Raw genomic sequence first — 8,304 nt, 5'->3', positions numbered from 1 at the left:
ATTCGTCACACGTACTACATGTATCTGTGTGGGTATAGCCAAGCGAAATACAGAAGTTCGTATTAAATATGTGCCTATATATTTCATAAGATGTCTTACCTGTTGGGTAAGCCGCTCTGAATAAACTGAACATGTTACTTATACCTAGTTCCTCAGAGAGGTGTACTATACTTGTATGTTTTAATCCGTAATGACAATTCCTACTCGAAAAGGAGGCAGTATGCTGATTAATGGCATTAACTGCTTCATCACTAAGTTTCCAGGGCGTGTTCCCTAGTTTCCCTCTCTTATCAGCAGGGGCATTCCCAGTAGTTCGAAGACTAGACACTAAGATATTCGGTGCATTGCCATAAATGCCTTACGACAAACTACAACTTTTTTCACTCCATCTCCAATTTGTCCTTGAATTCTGTACTTGTAGGTTGCATTGTTAAATCTTGCTTCACATTCGTCTTTCCTGGGCATTCTGCGCTGTACTGTTCAGTAACGAGACCACCTAGATGCGGCCGCGGTGGTCTTGCGGTTCTAGGCGCTACAGCCCGGAGCCGTGGGACTGCTACGGCCGCAGGTTCGAATCCTGCCTCGGGCATGGATGTGTGTGATGTCCTTAGGTTTAAGTAATTCTAAGTTCTAGGGGACTGATGACCTAAGATGTTAAGTCCCATAGTGCTCAGAGCCAGACCACCTAGATAAGCATTCTGCAAATCTACAGATTCCATCAAGCTGAATTCTTTTAAAACACTTTGTCTTGTCTCTTCAGGCACGTAGTCAAAGCACTGTAGCCTACAATGACAGTTTTCTCTTTTCTCATGAGACATGAATTTAGTCTTTTTGTTTACCTCAGATAAGCGGCCATGCTTTTTTATTTTCTTCTTTAGTTGCTGACCTCCTACCATATTTTCACTACGGACATCACTTAATGGCTCACGCTTCATGTCTGTATTTTCGCACAACTGCAGACACTTTAATGCACAGAACAGCTTAATGTACCAACATTTCACGTAATTACAATACTGTTTGACAACAACTGTTTATCAGGTCTGCAACCTATATCATTAATTCAAGAGCAGCACTTAATGATCTAAGCCTTTTAGTTCCCTGTTTCATACGGACTGAGCTCTTTTTTTCCCTGTACTGCATTTTTTTAAATCTCATTTACAGTATGACTGAGCTTGTTGTTGTCTACTTACTACAGTAGGAAATACTGCTCTGTTGCATCCTTTCATATACTGTTGAAAACTCAACAAATGAGAAAATGGACTTAGCTCATTCTATTCCTTCATAAACCATTGAACATACCAGCACAATTATGTTGTTGTACGACACATAGTCCCGGAGATATGAAGCCAAATACTGAGATGCGTGAAAAACTGCCGCATCAGCCATTACGTTTTAATTTATTACTTTCCTGTAATTAACTCTATTCGCAACAGATTTCGCTGAGAATATCCAGACATGTCACTGAATGTACGAGTACCTAGAAAAATACGAGTATATCATTGTACGATACATCGTTTATGAGACTGACGTCATAAATACTGAGATAAGTGAAAAACTGTCGCATTATGCATGACGTTTTAATCTATTACATCTGTCCTACTGTCTCTATTCAGAACTCACTTCACTCACAGAAGCCTCATATTCCACTGTACGATACATAGTTCAGCAGATGTGGTGTCACAAACATTTAACTGCGTGGAAACGAAACTGCAGGGCGAAATTCGCTGAAGATACAGGTGAAGTGTACTTACAAATACGTGTGAATTATGTTAAATAAACACGTAATATTTGCAAAAGCAGTGGAAAGATTTCAGCCAAATTTGGTAAGTATATTAGTTCCAATCTGGAAAGAAATACTGGGACACAGGTTAGAGGGGAGGAGGACATGGACAGACAGTGAGAGAAGGTGAAATGAACAGAGAGACTGAAGAGGAAGGGATGGACAGAGTATAAGAAAAGAGGAGGTGGTGGACAGAGAAATAGAAGAGGAACAGATGAGTAGTGAGAAGGGGAAGGGGGAGACTGACAGATAGAGGGTGAGACAGAAGTGGACAGATAAATGGAAGAGGAGAAGTTGGACAGAGAGAGGGGAGAGGAAACGGTGCAAGGGAGATACGGAATAAGGAGATGGGCAGAGAGAAGTAGAGGAGAACATGGATAAAGAGAAGGGGAAGAACAAGATGTGATTAGAGAGGGAGAGGAAGAGGCATACAGAGGGGAAAGGAGCACATAGACAGAGGGAGAGGGAGCAGATTTACAGACATGGAAGGAGCAGATGGACAGAGAGAAAAGGGATCAGGTGATGTGATTAGAAGGGCAGAGATGGAGAGGGTGCAGATGAACAGGGGGGGGGGGGGAGTAGATGGATGCAGAAAGGAGCAAGAGGAAATGGACAGAGAGTTGAGATGGAGGAGGTGAGGAAGTGGACAGAGAGAGGGTGCAGAGGTGGTGGACAGGGAGGGGTAAACAAGGAGATGAGCAGGGAGAGGGGGAAGGAGGAGATGGGCTATTAGAGGATTGGAGTAAATGCATATCAGGGCAATGCCAGGTACTCAGCTAATACTATACAAAAACAAGTTGTTGTTTACTGTTGTTGGCAAACATCTCGAGAAGTTTTTTTTACCGATTTGCTTCAAAATTGCGCACAATACTCTAATCAACATTCGAACTGGCATAGTGTACATATTTTTAGACTATATATGGAGCCAAAGAAACTGGTACAACTGCCTAAATCTAGGCGCAAATTGAGACGCGTATAGCGCGTGTGGCGCGACGCAGCGCAGCGCGCGTTTTTGTAACATCACAGGTTCAAATATGACCGCGCAAATCGCGACGCGACGCGACTGGGACGGGACACGCGCCTGCGCCAGGTCGCGCGGCGTTGTGAGGGCGCCTCGCGAGCATGCAGATATACCACAGCACAATGTGGCATGGACCTAATTAAGGTCTGAAATAGTGCTGGAGGGAACTGTAACCAAGAATCCTGAGGGTTTTCCATAAATCCGTAAGAGTACGAGGAGGTGGAGCTCTCTTCTGAACAACACTTTGCAAGGCATCGCAGACATGCTCAATAATGTTCTTGTCTGGAGAGGTTGGTGGCCAGCGGAAATGTTTAAACTCAGAATAGTGTTCCTGGAGCTACTATGTAGCACTTCTACACGTGTGAGGTGTCCCAATGGCCTGCTGGAATTGCCCAAGTCCGTCGGACTGCACAACAGAATGATTGGATACAGGTGATCAGACAGGATGCTTCCGTATGTGTCAGCTGTCAGAGTCGTATCTAGACGTATCAGGGGTCCCTTATCACTCCAATTGCGCACACCCCACACCATTAGAGAGCCTCCACCAGCATGAACAGTCCCCTGCCGACATGCAGGCTCCATGAATTCATGAGCTTGTCTCCATACCCATACAAGTCCATCCGCTAGATACAATTTGTAGTGAGTATCCTCCGACCACGCAACATGTCTCCAGTCATGAACAGTCCAATGTCGGTATTGACGCGCCCAGACAAGGTGTAAGCCTTTGAGTCATGCTGTCATCAAATCCTCACTTCATCACTATCTCGAAGATGCTGTGTCCCGTCGCTCGCGCGCCTACTATAACACCACGTTCAAACTTACATAAATCTTGGTAATCTGCCATCGTAGCAACAGCAACGATCTAACAGCTGCACCAGACACTTTTTGTCTTATATGGGCGTTGCCGACCGAGCGCTGTATTCTGCATGTTTACATATCTCTGTTTTTGAATATGCATGCCTATACATGTCAAAATCTGAAGTAAATCTGTCAAGCTATATATTTTAGTGTATATGTTTAATATATGTTTTGTAACATATACCACACAGACCATATATTTTCTAAAGAAAGATGTTCAGAGTTTCTGTTAAAATCGACTGCAGGGAAAAAATGCTATCCAATGAAAATATGCAGTTTCGTTTTTCTTCATAGTAAGTTTTAACTACGATAGCAGGGGGTTTCTAAGGTTAGAAAATTTTTTTATCCTGTATATATTCTTTATCCTTGAATACAGTTTTTTTGTTTTCTTCATCACAGTAGGTTTTAGCAGAAAACACTAATTCTGTATGTATGGCTTATCGGCTCATGCTTAGAGTACTACTAGATTAAAACTATGTGAAATACTATCACTGAAGCTACTATCCTCACAGATCTTACAGATTTATTTTAATCGACTGCAATTCCCAGTCAAGTTTTCATTCGCTGGCTCATGGTCAGTGGGACAAGCAGTAGCAGAGCTGGACAGGGAATTGGGGGGCGGGGGGGGGGGGGGGGTGACAGACGTAAACAGTGCAGTGGGCAAGAGGAGATGGACAACAGAGGAGGAAGGAGGAGGTGGAGAGAGATAGACCAGGAGAGGGGTGAGGAGATGATGGACAAAAATGGGGCAAGGATGGAGATAAGGACATAAGTAATAGGGTAGGGGCAGCATCAGCACAGAGTCCATTGTTGCCAGATGTATCGAAAATGGCGGCGATGAAGTCATCCAATGTGGCACCCTGTAGTCTTGGCAACAGAAAATGATGTCATCCAAGATGGCGGTCATGATATCAGCTGACAACTCGAGTACCGTCATCCAAGATGGCGGCTGCTGGTGGGAAGGAGTAAAACCAACAGACATGCAGCCCCCCCCCCCCCCCCCCCCCCCAGTGAGAAGATCGAATTTTGGCGGGAAGTTGAATTATGATTTTCTACACGTCACCTGGCATTCCCTCAAACTCCCTCTCCGACTTTTTGCACTATGGCGAGTTATCCTCTTGGAAAATAGGTGGGAAAAATTTAATATTGGAGGGAACTTTGCTCTAAGAGCTTACTAATGCAGCTGAGGGGAGTTAGTATGGTGTTGCCCCAATTAAAGCCTGTTCATGATGTCTTTCAATTCGAATATAATTTACTTAAATTTGTTTACATGTGTTTGAATTTGTTTTAATTTATTATCTACCTGCAGCATTAGAAGCTTAGTGTGGTGTTACCACCACAAGAAGCTGAGATATCAGTGCTGATTGAGCTGTTGGCCAGCCGGAGTGGCCGTGCGGTTCTAGGCGCTACAGTCTGGAGCCGAGCGACCGCTATGGTCGCAGGTTCGAATCCTGCCTCGGGCATGGATGTGTGTGATGTCCTTAGGTTAGTTAGGTTTAATTAGTTCTAAGTTCTAGGCGACTGATGACCTCAGAAGTTAAGTCACATAGTGCTTAGAGCCATTTGAGCTGTTGGTGTCAAAGGAGCATGTGTTGAATTAGCGAGATGTTGATGCCAGATGGGGAGTCTTAATAGCTGTATTACGTGCACTCAGTCAGCCCAGGATTGCATCCACAGCTCACTGCATGAAGAATGGAAGGGAGCATTAATGCTTGAACATATGAAGAGGTAGAATACGGTCCTGCAAATAAATGCTTTGCATCGAGATGCATTAAAGATACATTACACAATGCGTAGAAACTTCTGTCTCTGCTGAAACTGTCTGCCACTTCTAAAACCTACGTATAAGCTCCCACCACACAAGAGACAACTGCCTCCGATCCAGCAGACCAAAGAACTGAGCCAGTTCGCAAGTTTACCGCTAGAGGACGCTGCGATATGTCAAATGATAGTGCAGTTCAGTCAGTACGAGCACAGTATCATGATGACATCACGTGTTTTCCTCAGCTGCACGTGAGCCCCAGCCTCCTCATTCCTACGGCAGTCTGGAGGGGAAAAATGGCGGGGAAAGACTCAGCCTGTTTTGTGCTACTAGAGAGAGGAAAGAGTGTACTTTATTTTTGGAAAAATTTATTTAGGGAAGGATTTGGCTCTGAGCACTATGGGACTTAACATCTATGGTCATCAGTCCCCTAGAACGTAGAACTACTTAAACCTGACTAACCTAAGGACATCACAGAATACCCAGTCATCACGAGGCAGAGAAAATCCCTGGTCCCGCCGGGAATCGAACCCGGGAACCCGGGCGTGGGAAGCGAGAACGCTACCGCACGACCACGAGCTAGGGAAGGATTTCACGTAGTTTTTCACGTAATAACGCTGATACAAAACACTCACCCTGACGTACTTGAGGTCACAATATACAGTTTACATACTTGGAAACTACTCATAAATAATGCAGTACACTGCAAACAACTCATAAATTACCGAAATAATCCAGTATACATCATACAGACGTGCAGACTACTCGTAGATCGCCGAAATATTGCATGTATAATGCTATGCAATCATGCTCACAACGCTTAACACCACAAAATACTGCAGTGCATAAACACTCAGTGCATGTAAAAAAACACAACGTATCAGTGACTCGAGCCCTGATTCAATGGGATGGAAAGCCTAAGTGCACCTCCTGAAACATCGAAACTGTTCAGATGCGGGACAGGAAGGTTTTGTTAGTGTACTTTATTTATTTTGGTCTAGAAACTGACGCAAGTATCGATCCTAATTACGTAATTAATCACAAAGATGGGTCCTAATTACACAAATATATCCACAGCACTATACAAGGACAGCAAAAAAGCGCGATACGCTGTAAAAACTGACGATACCATTCAACTGCTGTTATCTTGCTGGGAAAAAATTTCGCAATACCACTCGAAACCAGCAACAGAAACACTCAGACTTTACCCTACACCTATAAGCTTTGATGTAAGGTACTATCTTTATTCTTTTTGGTGGGAAATACGTTCAACCGGTGAGATGCTGGTGTTGGAGAGAGAGAGAAGTTTAAAATGTGTATTAACTGTAAGCATACAGCATCTATCACTGTTCAACATCGGAGTTCGCTACACCCGCCGACTAAAAATCTCCCTACAACCCAGCTAACCAAAGCTAATACACGCAATCACAGCTGACAGAAAAAATGTGCACAGTTCTAATTAGACCTCGAAATACTCATGTAAAAACCAGCACTTGTAATGAACAGGTCATAATGCAGCACATGTACTGCGGAAAATCGTCGTCCTAAAAGACTGCAGAAGGGGTGGTAGTTGAATGTGCATTCTCCTCCATGTACAATCACAAACTGTCGAAAATCGAGGCTCCCTACCCTCCAACCACCGACAGGATGGATAGGTGGAGGAGGGAGGGAGCTACTCCACCAGCAGCCTCGCGACATGTGCTGGACGTTGTCCACCTTGAGACGATGGTCCTTCGCCAACACAAAAGCAAGTATAGTTAACTAAACAATAGGATTTTGGTAAACATTTTTGGAAAGCAGTGATCAATTAATTGTTATATTTTGACTAAAGTTCAGTCTTGATCACATCATGTATGTTTTAATAATATATGTAACCGGTTTCGGTTCTTTCTACAAAACCATCATCACACCTGTGGATAAATTTTAAGAAATACTAGATACCAATCTTTAAATAAAATGAAAGTGTCTAATGAAGTCAAAATTTAACAAGAAAAAATAAAATTAATTATACCCATGGCTCCCTTAGGATGGTAGGCGGAGCTCTCCTCGCTGCTACGCAGTCAACTGATGGTTATGAGCGCTGAGCACGAGCTTAAATATGCAGAGGCTCCGCCTACTTCCCGTCACACTACTTCACAACTGCCAATCAGCGTTCATAATATGACGCCATCGTCAAAGTATAGAAGTAGGAAATACACTAATAACATAAAATTGATTCATTTAAATGTCTGATTAGCAGATAGTTGGTATGTCTACAGCTTATTTAAATTTTAGATAAAAATAGTGAACTACGATGTGTAATAGTTGTACCCTCTATGGGCAACCTTAATACTATTACAGTGCCAGTTACATCAAAGATGTGACAGTTCTTGGCGTTGTGGTATATATCGATTATACCGAGTCGCCTACATCACAATTGCATCTTTGTTGGATGCTGCAGAATCGTCTTATTTTAACTGTAGTTTTTATAGCAATATTCTTTACAGCAGTAGGGTAGCAGACACGAGTACATTCCACATTATGTATATCTGAATAACAATGGGAAACATTTATTCACCATATACAGGAAACCTACAACCACTGATGTTATTATTAATGCCACATCATGTCATCCTGACAAGTATAAAAAAGCATTTTTTAAGTCCATGATACACCGAATACTAAAATTACCGCTAGAAGCTAATGAGATCAAAAAGGAAATGACCATCTTAAAACAAATTGCAAAAACCAACTCTTTCGACACACGACAGGTAGATATCATTTTTAATAAAGTACAACAATCACAAAGTACTCCACTAATAGGTAATCCAAAATATATGAAGATGACGTATATGGGAAACATATCAGATAGAATTACTAATTTATTCAAAAATTCTGGAATAA

This window comes from Schistocerca serialis, chromosome 4 (genome assembly GCF_023864345.2).
Source record: "Schistocerca serialis cubense isolate TAMUIC-IGC-003099 chromosome 4, iqSchSeri2.2, whole genome shotgun sequence".
Lineage (NCBI taxonomy): Eukaryota > Metazoa > Arthropoda > Insecta > Orthoptera > Acrididae > Schistocerca > Schistocerca serialis.
Note: the sequence above shows the minus strand (reverse complement) of the source record.